Genomic DNA, 15,825 nt, shown 5'->3' on the forward strand with positions numbered 1-15,825 from the left:
AAAATGTGGGTGGGATAGGTGAAGCACCCACACCTGCCCCCACCCTCATTCGCCCCACTCTGGGCCCTTGAGCAAGGCCTTTAACCCCCACCATCTGCTCCTCTGGGTGTCCTAGATAGCAGCTCTCTGTTCCACACAGAGGGGTGTGGTAGGTCGGTGGTCTGTGGTTGCATCAGAAAGGGCATCCGGCGTAAAAATAACTGCCAAGTCTTCCTGAGACTTAGTTCGCTGTTGCGACCCCTAACGCAGGGAGCAGCCGACAGCAAAAAATAATAATAAAAAAAATTTAATATATATATATATAGTTTCTGTAAAAACAAATACGGTAAATATTGAGTCCACAAGTAAAGTAGCAATGAGAGATCCATTCACATTTGCAGCTTTAACGCATTTTTCTTTTGAGTGAAGTTTGTAGTATATGTAGTAGATATGTGAAGTGTAGAATTAAAATGATCCTTTCTCTTTATGATCTCTGACCTACTGTCAAGGGGTTATAGCCATGATCTTCTAGAAACTGGTGGAGGGGAACACCACCTCAGAAACAGTTCACTTCATCTCAAACAAGCATCATTCCTGTGTTTTGTGTTTTAAACTGTTAAAATAAGATTAATCTATTCCCTTGGGAACAAACACACATTGTTTTACAAATATTCAGCTCAGCTCACAAACGTATTAGTTGACACTAATGTAAATGTAATTAAAAAAAAGTCACTGTTTTAACCTCACTGCCAATATGAACTAATTTTCCCATGAAACAGACAGATCGTTTTAATGTGAACTTTTGTTCAACTGACCTTGGAGTTTTTTGAAACATTCAAACTTGCTACTTTGATATCTTCCTTTATCGAAAAGGAGTATTTCTCCCAGACTCGTTCCCCTGAAGATACCATAAAAACTTCCTGATGCATTCTCAATAATCCAGGTAGAAAAATCTAAAAAAGTTAAATCTGGTCCTCTGGACATTCAAAAAAAACAAAAAAGAACCATAAGAACCCTTTGTTTAATCACAGTCTTTTTTCAGGAGATGGACAGCGACACTTTTGGTAAAACATTGTATGTTAATGTTTAATCCTAAATATGTTATACCTGAATGTTTGTTTGTGAAAATGTATGTTTTAAGTAATATTTCTTTAAGATATGACATTTGTTTTATTTTCTCTTTTAAAAGGAAACTTTTAAGGCAGAAAAAAGGGACTCTAGATTTATTTAATAAGCCAAGAGTTAGGACAACCTCTTCTGAAAGGTGGACCTTCATCTCTGTTTCACACAGACAGTACGTTGCACTTCTTCTAAGAAAACTTTAGAGAAAACACACTCTTTGGAAGAGGCTCTGAAGCAACACGCTTCTGCACAGAGAACTGGAGAGAGAAGAAACCCAGCTTCTGCACTTGACTTCAGAAAGGACAGAAGCATCCTTTCTGCAGACAACTTTGAGCAGAGACGGGACAAAAGATACAGAAGAAACCCAGCTTAACCAGAACCAGGCATTAACCCGGGAGCTGTCTAACAGGCAACCATCACACCAGAGAGTGGTAAATCGAGCTGACTACCATATGGACCTTCGTCCCTCTAACGATGACAGTTGAACTTTGAGGAGACTTCAGCCTCTCAGTCACTGGAACATCTGAGGCTGGTACCATTTAAGCAGCTGTCAGAACCATGCTCTGACCAACTACATCCTGATAGGACAGATCCTGTTCAATGCCTTTCTGGTGTACCTATATCACAACTTATCAGACAACCTTAGCTCACCTTAGACACAATTTTAACTACTTCACAGACAGAAACCAGTCCTAAGTCTGCCTTTATGTTTCACAAATTTTACTTATCAATTAGACTTTTGATTCAACATCATTTGATATTCAGTTAACTTTTGCTATGCATAATTTTCATATATGTCACAGATTATTATTTTTTATAATAAAATACATCAAATTAAACTGAATTTGTGATTATTTTGGCATATCTGTGTGTATTAATAGATTAGATATTCTTTAAACACGAGAAAAGAATTCACAATCAGATTACATTAATTTGGGGGTAAATAGAGACTAATTGTTCCTCTCGAAGAGAAAGGTGGTGCCCAAACAACGAGGTTATTTGCATAATACATGCATAACTTATGAGCTTAACTCATAACTGATAGTTAACTATACTGTGTATATATATATATATATATATATATATATATATATACAGCCCCATATCACTACACTGGACAGTCATGAGGGCTATGACCTTTCCGCATGATTTTGTATAACAACCTACTAGTAACTGTTCTCAGTGAAGTCAGTCTGCCCTGACTGTTCTATTTTGTATAGGCTTCGCCCTTTAAGGCTGTTGGTGATGGGTTTATCCCGTTATGCAAAGCGTCACACTGAAAAAATTTAGTCCAAGCCCACCTGCTGTGTGGGCCCCACCCGATCCGTATAAGTTACGTTAAGAGCGGGTAATCGGCTCCCATTTTTCTTCAGCAAGCTAATAACACTGACCTTCGACAAGATGTCCAGCTCCAACACCATCCACTTGTGTCCATCTTGCAAGACCGGTTACTTGCTTAGCTTTGACCGGCACGACACCTGCAAGGGATGCCTGGGTCCCCGCCACGTTGCCCGCGCTTCCTCCTGCCGCCTCTGTGACTATCTTCCACCGGAGGAAAGGCAGAGGAGAGCAGCCTTGTTTAAGGCTAACGTCGAGAACTGCCTGTCCGTGGCGGGAGACTGTTCGCTGGACGACACGATTGACTTCTTCGACGCCGGCTCTCGGAGCGAATCGGATTGTTCCTCTGGGACTAGTGACGTTAGCAGCAGCCCCGATGCTCGCTCCCTCCCTGGGAGTGCAGTGTTGGAACTAGGGGGGCCGAGCGGATGCTCGACCCCTCCGGGCTTTCCCATCCTCAACATGTGTGCCTCTTCTGCGGTTTGCCTATCCAGGATTGCAGCGTGGATGACGATGATTCAGCGATCCACCTGGCTTCGTCACTGCCCCTCGCTGCCGGATAAACTGCACAGAGACCTGATGGAGGGCCCCATCACGGCTGACGCGCTGTTTGGGAGCAGCTTCAAAGCCATGCTGATGAACTCCAAGCAGTTGGAGGAGGTGTCGGAGATTGTGTGCCACCTCATCAAGCCGCACGGCTCATCCTGCCCCCCGGCCCGCTGGAGAGACCGTCGTGAGCAGAGGCAGAAGCAACGACGTTCCACGGCCACGGCGGCGTCGTCTCGCTCAGCTCTACCACCAGCTCCGCCCGTCAGAGACCAGCCCTCTTCATCTCGGCAACCAGCAGTTCAGCGTTTCCCCAGAGATCGCCTGCAGACGGCGCCCTGGGCCAACAAATTGCAGAGCTCACGGGGGAGAAGATTTAAAAAATGACGGTCTGTGGAGGGTGTGTGTAAAAGTGACACGAAAGTTGAAATAAATCATCATTCAATGATCAAAGTGTCTGTTTTTAGCAGGTCTGTACGCTCGGATGAACTCACAGCGGCTGTGTACACATCTTCCACACATAACGAGCCGGTGTCCTTAAATAAAGGTTTTTTTAACCTCACTGTCACTCCAAGACATGACGACACGCTCACACGACACAATGGTAAGCGAAATAACTCGTTGTCAACCCGAGCTGCACGATCCTCACCCAAGCAGTGTCAAACGTGCACTCGCGAGATGCAAACAGCCTTCATCCAAACGGCGCTACGTTGATGATGGTACACACACAGCTCCCCGGCGCTCAGCGGCTCACATCGGCATAAATGTGGGACCGCAGGCCGGGTCCGGTGAAGGCCCTTGTTCTCAGCAAGAGCGACACACGCCTCACCGAAGCAAACACGTGCGGCCGTGACGTGGGCAGCCTTCACCCACCGCGTCTCAGCGCTCGGCCGCTCACGGCAGCATAAGCGTGAGACAGCTGAGCGAACCCAGTGACAAGTCTCGCCTCCAGCGAGAGCGGCGCACGTCCCACCAGAGAAAACGTGTGCTCCCGCGGGGCTCGCAGCCTTCACTCAAACAGCACGGCGTAGATGAAGTTGCGCTCTCAGCGTTCGCACAGTGACGTCGAACGCGCGGCCCCACGGCGTCATCAGCTGTTACACGCTTCGCCTCAACACACACCGGCCCACCTGGACATAAAGGTTGGACCGTGGTCTGAACGTAGCGCACGGGCGCGTTCAGAGCCCTTTCGAGGAAGCCTCACCTTGGGTCACGCGGAAAACATACCCGCGACACATGACGGCGGTCGAGGCGGCGGACTGGATGACATCCGTACAAAACATGACGCATCACTTAAACGCACGTCCACTCCACAAACGTTACCCGGAGTGGCTAAAAACATGCTCGCCAGACAGATGGATGGACAGGGTGTTATGCAAAGGGTACACGTTGTAATTTGCAACCCGACCCCCTCCGTTCGGAGGAGTTTTAGAGACGGTTCTGTCATCACCAGACCAAATCTCATCCCTAAATGCAGAAGTCCAAGAGCTTCTGATAAAAGAAGTAATCTCTAGGGTTCCCAACGGAGAGGAAAACACAGGGTTTTACCCACGTTACTTCCTGGTTCCCAAACGGACCAGAGAGATGAGACCGATTTTGGATCTGTCAGCTTTCAACAAGGCGATCATGGACAGACCGTTTCACATGTTGACAACCAGACAGCTGTTGGACAACATCCAGAGAAACGAATGGTTTGTTTCCGTTGACCTAAAATATGCTTATTTTCACATACCGATCATCCCAAAACACAGAAAATTCCTGCGTTTCTCCTTTCAAGGGATGAAGTATCAGTACAACAGGCTGCCGTTCGGGTATTCCCTCGTGCCTCTTACGTTCTCAAAGTGTGTGGAGACAGCCCTGCATCCGTTACACAGAGCAGGGATGAGAGTTTTGTTTTACCTGGATGACCTGCTGCTGCTGTCACGCTCCAGACAGGAAGCAATGATACAGGCTCAGGTGTTGACATCACACCTGTTGAATCTGGGCTTCGCCATAAATTGGAAGAAAAGCTCGATTTTCCCGGCCCAGACAATTGTTTATCTGGGAGTGGAGTTAAATTCAACCACCATGAGGGCTCGTTTATCACAAACGAGAATCGACACTTTAAAAGACCAGCTCCGTCACGTAAGACCTGGCAGAGTGGTAACAGCCGTCTCCATCATGAAGCTGTTAGGAATGATGTCATGAGCTCACACAGTTGTCCCACTGGGTTTATTACACATGAGACACCTCCAGAGGTGGTTTGCGCGTCTGCATGTGGACCCAGTAAAACAAAAGAGACGGATGATCACTGTTCCCCCCTCCGTGAGGGCAGACCTCCGACACTGGGGATACACCCTGGTTCTGTCGGAGGGAGTCCCCGTCAGCAGACCCACGTCACACGTGCCAGTCTTCAAAGATGCGTCGCTGTCAGGCTGGGTGGGGGACATGCCTATCTCAAGCAGTAGGGGCGCTGTGGCCCCATCACACATCAGCCCACATAAATGTTTTCGAGTGTCGCACGGTGCTGAACGTGATTCAACACTTTGCTCCTGTGCTACAGAATCAACACGTTTTGATTCACACAGACAACAAGGTGACTGCTAGGTACATAAACCGGCAGGGGGGTGTGCGCTCAGCCCAGATGTTACACATTGCGTGAAAGCTACTGTGTTGGGCTCACCAAAATCTGCTCTCCATCAGAGCAGTTTACATACCCGGTGTTCTGAACGAAGGGGCAGATGTGCTGTCCAGGGGTGGTCCACGTCACGGGGACTGGACTCTCCACCCGGACCTGATGACTCAGACGTAGCAGAAATTTGGCAAAGCAGCTGTGGACCTGTTTGTGACACGAGAGAATGTTCAGTGTCAACTATGGTTTTCTCTGAGCCCGCAAGACGAACCTCCGCTGCGGATGGATGCGTTTGCTCACAGCCCATGACCCAAAACACTTCTGTACGCGTTTCCTCCACCTCCTCTGATTTTACGGTTCCTGAACCGAGTTCAGGAGGAGGGATTGACAGCTCTCCTGGTGGCCCCCGAGCGCGTTAACGAACCATGGTTCCCAGTCCTGCAATGCCTACTGTCGGGGCGCCCGTGGAAACTGCCGTGGAGGGAGGATGCTCTCCTCCAGGCAGGAGGAGTGATCAGGAGTTACCCAGAAATAGGCCAGCACCTGTGGGTCTGGCCGCTGAGCGGTTCCGCTTAGAGAGGATGGGTCTCCCACAGGATGTAGTGCGCACAATCAAGGATTCACGTGCTGCATCTACCACAGTGCTGTACACATCAAAGTGGACAGCTTTTCAGCGCTGGTGTACAGAGAAAGGTGTAGAGGCCACCTCATGTCCATTAGGCGGTGTGCTGTCTTTTCTACAACAGCTGATGGACAGGAAGTTGGCATTCAGCACAATTAAAACGTATGCTGCAGCCATCTCTTCCTGCCACAAAGGGTTCGGAGACAGAACAGCTTTTAATCATACGCTGATGAAGCATTTTCTAAAAGGTGTACAGAGACGCAGGCCTGTTTCACGCCCACTTGCTCCACAGTGGGATTTAACGCTGGTCCTGCGAGCCCTGATCAAAGCTCCATTTGAGCCTCTGGATCAGGTTCCACTTAAATTATTTTCTCTTAAAACAGCCCTGCTGCTGGCTTTAACATCCGCTAAGAGGGTGAGTGATGTATCTGCCCTCTCTGTCGCTCCGTCATGTCTCAGAATTCAGGCTGATGGTAGTTTAGCTGATTTAAGACCAAACCCAGCTTTTATGCCTAAAAACATCACGAGCTCCTTTAAATCAAGAGCGATATCGTTGGACGTTTTTTTCCCTCCCCCCCACAGATCAGAAGAAGAAGCATCTTTCCATCTTCTCTGTCCGGTGCGGGCATTGACGTGTTACATAGTGCGCACAGCTGTAATGCGTCAAACTCAACATTTGTTTGTGCATTATAGAGATGCATCTGCAGGTCGCCCGTTATCCACCCAGCGTTTGTCACACTGGCTGTGTGAGGCCATTTCTGAAGCCTACAGAGCATCAGATTTAGAGCCTCCCGTCAACCTCAGAGCACACTCGACCAGGGGTATCGCATCTTCGACTGCCTTGCATAATGGTATGACGATGTAGGACATTTGCACTGTGGCCGCGTGGTCAACACTCTGCTCATTTATTCGTTTTTATCTGCGTGATGTGACAGTTCGTTCCATGACACATTCTGTCCTTAATGTTCTAACAGAATGAATATTATTGTTTTCATGGAACCCTGTTTAAGCTCACATCTGTCTGCATGCTTCGCAGTGTGAGATGTTGTTATCAGTCACAAGTTGTGTCTGTTATTTTGGTTCTATTGTCACTAATCAGTTCATGACTATTGTTACCAATCAGTTCATTTGATTAATAATCAGTTCACTTGTTATTATTAATCTGTTTATACTGTTCCACCAAAAATCAGTTTGTTCCTCCCCCCCCCCCCCCCCTTTTCACCACATCTTCCTTCTCCGTTGAAATTTTCCGGGTGTTCATGTTTTTCAGAATGCATAGCTACACAACATGCGTCTGTGCATGGCACACATAACTACGCAATGCATAATTATGCACATGGGGAGCTAAGTGACAAGACATTTTTGTGGGCAAGCTTCTGTCTCATACGGTGTTCGAATGGACCCAGTGAGGCGAGGACAACATCCGCTTCGCCCTTACCCCATCAGCGACAGCCTTAACCTTCCTAGCGGGGCGAGATCCCGCACGCACTTATGATGTGAACGGGTCAGTTGTGACCCGTCTTAAATCAGCCAAAAAATGCCCTCAAAACTGTGTTTTTTTAAGAAGTATTAGAACACATCTCTAAAATAAATTTGTCTTATTATTTTGTTATTTTAATATTATTAACCATAGTAACATTTATAGTGTTAAGGGTAAGTTTTGACCCATGTATATTTATTTATTTTAAGGATTACCCGTTTTCCTTGATTCTTCTCAGGGATGCCAGCTGCAAGTTTGCCTGTGTAAATCTGTAGATTCCAGGCATAGCTGGTTTTCGCATCACAGGCTGCCCAGATTTTTATGCCATATTTGCCTGGCTTACTGGGCATGTATTGCCGGAAGGGGCATTTTCCACGGAAAGGGAGAAGACGCTCATCCACTGTCACCTCTGGTCCTGGGTTGAACATCAGTGGAAGGAGCTTCACCCATCTATCCCAGACGTCTTTGATGGGAGCAAGCTTGTCAGACCGTGCTCTAGTATCTCTGTTGTCAAATCTGAGGACTCTTGAGATCATTTGAAAGGTCTGAAGTGACATTGTTGCGCGGAAAATACTCATGCCTGTGGACACATCCCAGAGACTAGTAAGGGCCTCATTGCTGGATCTGTACACGCCAGCGAGAAGAAGAACACCAATAAAAGCATCCAGGCACTCCTCATCAATGTCCTTCCAAGTGTCACCGTGAACTTTTTTCCCTTCGAAGTTTGTCATAGCAATGATGACTTTCTTTAGTGACAATGGCATAAACAAATCAAAGCATGTCTTGATGTCACTTACTCGTGTCACAGCAAACCTTGTAATCCCAGGGGTCATCTTCATAACATTTTCAGCAGTTTCCCTGCCACGTGAAACAGGAGGAATCGCACTCCAAGTTTTGGGATTTATAGGTTTCAGTTACAAGAGCAGCTTCAGCACCTGTGCCCTCCTCATCCGACGAGTCTGTGTACTCTGATTCATATTCAATAGCATCGTCCTCCTCAGAAACTGGCTCATCTGTGTCACTAGGTGTGTCCTCTGCATCATTTTCAGCAAGGATGTGATCTAGAGCTTCTTGTACTGTGAATCTTCTCTTCATTTTGGTATGCAGCCAAGCTCTAGGTAAAATGGAGTGTCTGTTTCTACATGTCTCTACATGCCCATGTAGAGACACACCCAGGTGGGTGTGTCTATCTAGGTCTGCCTATCAAGATGGGCATGGCTATCCAGGTAGGCTCATCTCTACATGGGCATGCCTCAACATGTCTCTGCATCTACAGCTGGATGAACTTTTTCAGTTTTTGGGAGCAGAGTATGAGGGACTTATCAATAAAAGTAGTATGGATAAATGGGGATGTTTTGGTCAGTGAAGTAGACAAACAGGTAAAAACAGAAGGCCCTAACATATGTATGACAAAGTTAGTGAGGTCACAGTGTGTTTATGATTTCAGTTTTGACACTGATTATTGGTTGATAGTCTTATACCATAACTGGGTCACAAATGACCCCAGCGCGGCAAGTGCGTGTTGTTCTATAAAAAATAAAAATTAAATTTAGTGAAAAAAATATATATATTTTTTATTTAAATAAAAGGTTCCAGACAAAGTCAAAAAGCCTTGATGCAAAAAAAAAATATTTAAAAGACAGTATCATGATTTAAAATTTAAAATGGGTCACTACGGACCCTAACATAGTAGGAAGGTTAAAGGGTAAAGCCTATACGAAATAGAACGTTGGTTACGTACTTTAACCCCAGATTCTTTGAGTATAGGCGTAGCCCTTTAAGCGTCGGGCCTCACTGGCTCCTGAATGGCTGAAGAAAAAATAAAGCTATTTGGGAGCCGATTACCCGCTCTTAACGCAACTTATACGGATCGGGTGGGGCCCACACAGCAGGTGGGTGTGAACTGAATTTTTTCAGTGTGATGCTTCGCATAACGGGATAAACCCATCAGCGACAGCCTTAAAGGGCTACGCCTATACTCATAGAATCTGGGGTTACAGTACGTAACCAACGATTCTTGGCGTTGGCCTGGATTCCTGGTGACATTTAAAGTTTATACACTCTCAAGCATATAACCCATAGAAATAGAATGCCTATTCTTATTTCTAAGACTAATTAGACACATGATTTTTACAGGAATCACATCTGTTCAATTGGGTGTGAAGTTGTGAAATATGTGATAAATGAATTTTAAGGATTATTTGTGCATGCAATTGTCTAATAGGCTGGTAAAGATTCTCAAGTCACCCAGGACATGGTAAATCCAAAAAAGAGTTGAAGACAGAATCAACTGGACTTCCATTTTGTAGCTGAGGATGTTTCGCTTCTCATCCAAGGAGTTTTCTCAAATCAAAGAACAGGGAATGTTGAGTTTGAGTTATAAAGCTGAGGTGTTCTGCAAGTTAGATTTGCATGCAGATTGCCCTCTCACTTCTCACAATAAAGGTTTGTTAGGGTCTTTGTTAGTCTGACTCATAAATGGGCCACTCTGGACAGATGAATGGAGGTCTTAATTTGAGTGGAAATGACTGAGTATCAGGCCTAAAGATGCATTATAGGTTTTATATGTTTTAGGTGAGGAAAGCTGGTTCTGTGTTGGGAAAAGAGCTGGAGTCTCTTGCAAAGTACATCAGTAGCAGAAAATGACCCACAATAAGCTGCTATCCATCATGGACAATGCTGACCATCCTCTGCACAGCACCATCATGAAGCAGAGGAGCTCCTTCATCAGTAGACTGCTCTCCCAGCCCTGCTCCACAGACAGATTCAAGAAGTCATTTGTCCCTCAAGCTATCAGACTGTTCATTTCCTCCCTCTACAGTAAAAATAGAGCCTTGTAAATCTGTGATACACTGGACACATGTGTATGTACGTATATTTACATGTACATATTATTACCCTTTATTTACCCAGGCAAATCCCATTGAGACCGCAGATCTCTTTTGCAAGGGAAACCTGGGCCTGAAGGTAGCCTAACATGCATGTTTTTGGTCTGTGAGGAAACCAGAGTACCCGGAGAAAACCCATGCAAGCAGGAGAAGTACATGCAAACTCCACACAGAAAAACCTCAGGTCTAACCAGAGATTGAACCCAGGACCTTCTTGCTGTGAGCCAACAGTGCTTCATTCATTCATTCAACCGTTATTTATACAGGCTAGACTCATTGAGTCACAACTCATTTACAAGTGGGACCTTTTCCAGACAGAACATATAAAGTGCAGCCAACAAAACAGTAGACAGTGGTTACAATAAACTACAGTAAAAATGCAGTTAAAAATAAGAGTATTGTACAAAACAATAAATCAGAGTGCCGTAAAACAGAGTTTTAGGGCAGGTGCTAACCACTGAGCCGTCATGCTGTGAGTGTATGCCTACATATGCATACATATATACACATATATGCTTAAATGGGTATGTATGTTACATTTATATAGGTTAATCATGAATTCATACTATACCAATTCAATTCAACACAGAACCGGCTTTCCTCACCTAGCCACTATGGCGCACAAGCCAGAGTATCTATTGTGCCAGTCCCAAGTCTCGGCAAATGGTGAGGGTTGTGTCAGGAACAGCATCTGATGTAAAACACTTTTGCCAAAACTATTATGTGAGTTCATCAAAACTTTCCTGTGGACTATGACGTTTGCAGATGACATTGTGATCTGTGGTGAGAATACGGAACAGGTGGAAGAGAACTTGGATAGGTGGAGGTATGCACTTGAAAGAAAAGGAATCAAAGTCAGCTGTAGTAAGACAGAGTATGTGTGTGAATGAGAAGGAGGCCGGTGAAACAGTGAGGATACAAGGATCAGAGGTCACAAAGGAGCAGGACTTCAAGTACTTGGGGTCCACTGTCCAGGAAAATGGGGAGTGTGGTAAAGAGATGAAAAAGAGAGTCCAGACAGGATGGAGTGGAGGGAGAAAAGTTTCAGGAGTAATTTCTGAGAAAAGTGTGTCAGCAAAGATCAAAGGAAAAATGTACAAGACAGTGGTGAGACCAGCTATGTTGTATGGTCTGGAGACAGAGACATTGACAAAAAGACAGGATAAATAACTGGAAGTTGCAGAAATGAAGATGTTGAGGTTCTCCTTAAGATTGACAAGGATGGATAAGATTAGGAATGAGATCAGAGGTAGAGCACAAGTTGAACAACTGGGAGATAAAGTTAGAGAGGCCAGACTGAGATGGTTTGGACATGTCCAGATGAGGGAAAGTGGGTATATTGGTAGAAGGATGTTAGAAATGCAGCTGCCAGGAGAAAGACAAAGAGGAAGGTCAAAGAAAAAAAAATATGGCTGCAGTAAGAAAGGTCACTGAGGCAGTTGTGTTATGACTTGAGGAACACAGATTGTTATGAGATCCTGAATGAAACAAGACTCAGGAGTAGAAAAGTGAACAGTGTTTATTATTTACAGCAATATAATATTTACAGCAGAACTCCTAGAGCCCCTGAGGAGGGTGGACAAGGTCAGGTGTGTCTAGATGGAGGAACTAAGTGTTGATATTGACCTGTTTGTTTTCCCTTACATGTTTGGACATTGCTGTATGGCACAGAGTTGAGTCCAGGAAGGGCTCCAAAGATGAAGGACCAAGCAGGGCAGGAAAGACAGGCAGGTGGCTGAAAGGGAAATGCATGAGGAATAGGACCAAAGGCCGATTCAAAAGTGGTGGGACCCAAGGAGGCAGGAGGACTGTAGACACAAAAACAAGGTACTATAAGTATTTCTGTTGCACCGAATAATACTGGCCAAATACATAAATACCATCAAGAATATAATGCTCCAGCAAAGAGTAGCACTTGACTGCAGCCTTTACTAGTGTGGAGCCTCACCTGGTAGATGATCGACATATGGTGGTGATTAGCAGCCATTGTAGAGAGGAGCTGCAGCTAGTGGTACTCTTACATGTTGGAGTGAGGACAGAGAATGCAGAAGACAGAGTGAGATGGAGAAGGATGACTCGCTGTGGAGACCTCTGAAGAGAGAAAAGCCGAAAGAAGAAGAAGATGAATTCAATTCAATTCAACCTTTATTTATACAGGTTATTCTCATTAAGCCACAAGAACTCATTTACAAGAGAGACCTGATTTAAACAAAGAACACATATGAGGTACAGACAATAATAGACAATCAAATAAAATGAAAGGTAAATAGAAGAAATAATATTAAAAAATGAAACAAAAGCAGCTACATTATAAAGCAATGCAAGATAGTAAAAACAGGAACATGTCTAAAGTATATCCATATAATTAGAATATGCTACTGGATCCCTTGAATTTCATCCTGGGCCTGCCTGTCTGCCTGCCTACCTACCTACCTATTGTCTGTCTGTCTGTCTGTCTGTCTGTCTGTCTGTCTGTGAGGCAGAGAGTGACAGTCTATTATCACACTTTTGGATTTTATTGTTTGTAATCAGCTGGTCGTTTTACTGCCCTCTAGCAGCAATAATTAATAACAGCTACAGAACATTATTGCATGAACTGTTTAATATTAGGCAGCTGTGGCTGAGTGGTTAGAGCAGTTGTTCTCAAGTGCAAGAGTTGGGGGTTCGATTCCACCAGCAGTCACATGCCAAAGGCAAGACAGTGAACCCCTCATTGCCTCTGATGTGTGACCCATCGGTGTATGAATGAAATGAAGCACTGATTATTCTTTGTAAAAAAATATAGTAGAGTGCTGTATGAATGGATAAATGAGGGCACAGATTGTAATGTAAAGTGTTTTGAGTAGCTCAATAAGATAGAAAGGTGCTATACAAGTACAGTCATAAGGACACAATTGCCATTATTAGACAGATATTATAAAGAATTTGTTTCTTATTTATAATGTTTTTTAACCAGTCTATATGACGTCACAATAATTACTTATATTTTATTTGTATTTGTTTATTTGTGGTGGTGAGTGTGCATGTGTGGGGCTCAAATCACAGACCACACTGGACAATAACACTTTTCAGTTTTCAAATATGCTGTTACATATCATTGCATATGCATGTAATGAACTAATATTTGGACAGTAATAAACAGAAGCACAACATTAAAAACAAGATGTAAAAGTAGATAAGTCTTTCTCACTTGTGACCAAGGACTGTTTCTGCTCCTGAGGGTAGACAGCTTATTGCCAGGGAGTTAATTTATTGCCACTTGTAGTTTGGATTGTGGAGATAGACAAAAACAAGAAGGCATGAATGGGGCTGATAAAGATGGGGGCACAGACTGCAGAGCAAGATAGAATATAAAACAGAACTGAAAGTCGAGATAAAAAACAGGAATCAGAAGAATAAGAAGAGATTAAATTGAAATTACAGACTGGTTTAAAAATATATAGGCGCTCAACTGCTTATCCAACATCTTCTTGTCAGGTCTTTCCAGAGTATGAAAGCTGTTTTCAGCCATCCGCTCTCCTATTCATCTTTCATTTTTTATGCAAATTTGCCTCTGTATAGCTCTTCTCTCAACACCCATCTTTGTTATTGAAATTTGCTCTACATCTTATGACTAAATTGCATTTGAGATAAAATGCATTTCTTTGCCAAAGCAGAGAGGCATGAAACAATTTCAGTCAGCATTATACATTTTGCTCAGATGCAGTAAGAAATAAATCTGTTTCTGCTTGGCTTTATATTGATACAGTCATAGAGGAATAATTTCATGAAGGTAAGTTTATTTTTACACTTCTAGTAGCAGCTGCTCAGCTGACGTGAGGCACTGAGCAGGAGAGTGTGGGTGATGCAGCTCAGAGAGGTAGAATGGAGCAAGACCATTTAAACTTTTAAAAACAAATAAAATAATCTTAAAATTAACTCTAAAATGAACAGGCAGCCACTGGAGTGAAGCCAGAGTGGGGGTGATGTGCTCCCTCTTATGAACTCCAATTAGAAGCCAAGCAGCAGTGTCCTGAACCAACTAAAGACGTCTGAGGGAGGACTGGCTGACTCAGAGAGTAAACTCCTGACTGACTCTGAGTAAAGAGCATTGCAGAAATCCAACCGATTACTGTTTCCAGCTGCTGTTTTGTGAGGATGGGCTTTACCTTAGCCAGCTGCCTGAGGTGATAAAAATTGGCCTTGACCCCAGTTTCAATCTGAGATTTTACTTTAAAATCACTATCCATTTTAAAACCTAGATTAAAAACAGTTCTCTGCATTGTCAGGAGACCCTGATCAATTGGGAATAGTTCACAGGAGCCACTGGGACCAAACACCATTAATTCTCTTTTCCATTAATCCATTAACCGTTTCTTCCTTTTAGGGTCACATGGGTCTCTGGTGCCTATTTCCAGCAGCCACACCGTGCAAGCAAGGATACACCTTGGACATGTCACAAGTCCATCACAGCACTCCTGTTTTCTTTTCATTAATATTCCAAAAAAATTGAGGACATCCAGACTTTGATGTATTCAATACAAAACAGACGTGGCCAAATTGAGAGGGCATCTTTCATTAATATTGGCATATAAATCTGACTATTGTCAGCATAGCAGTGAAAAAAAAGAGTACATGCTTTCTGAGAACTGAGCACAAAAGAAGCAGGTAAAGGAAGAAAAGCATGGGGCCTAGGATAGAGACTTGTGGAATCCCAAAAACTGAGGAGCAGTGGAGGATTCAGAACTAGTTACATTGACACACATGGTTCTGTCTGCCAGACAGTGTGGTTCCACAGATACCCAATTGGTGCTGTAAACAGATTCTGGAAAACCATCAAATCTCTCTCAGGCACTCCCCAATCATCTGACCTCCTATCACAACTTCTCGTTAACTCTGTTCCTGTGTCAAATAAGCACAAGATCCTGAACTGTTTCAACAAACATTTTGTTGCTTCTAGTTCTTTATTTGACACAGTTACTAATGGAAAATCAGCCACGTCACTTAATAATCAAACTTCTACAAATCAAATCACTCCTACAAGTCAATCCTCAGTTAATCACACCTTCTCTTTTTCTCCGTTCTCAGTCAGTGAGGTTAATAAACTGTTGAACGATCTTGATCCTAAAAAATCTGCAGGTCCAGATGAACTTCCACCTTATTTCTTAAGGCTGGCTGCTCATATCATCACAGTCCCTGTGACCCACATCTTCAATCTCTCCATAAGCCAAAAACTCCATTTCAGATGCTTGGAAAACAG

This window comes from Nematolebias whitei, chromosome 1 (genome assembly GCF_014905685.2).
Source record: "Nematolebias whitei isolate Nwh7 chromosome 1, NemWhi1, whole genome shotgun sequence".
In the NCBI taxonomy this organism is placed as follows: Eukaryota; Metazoa; Chordata; class Actinopteri; order Cyprinodontiformes; family Rivulidae; genus Nematolebias; species Nematolebias whitei.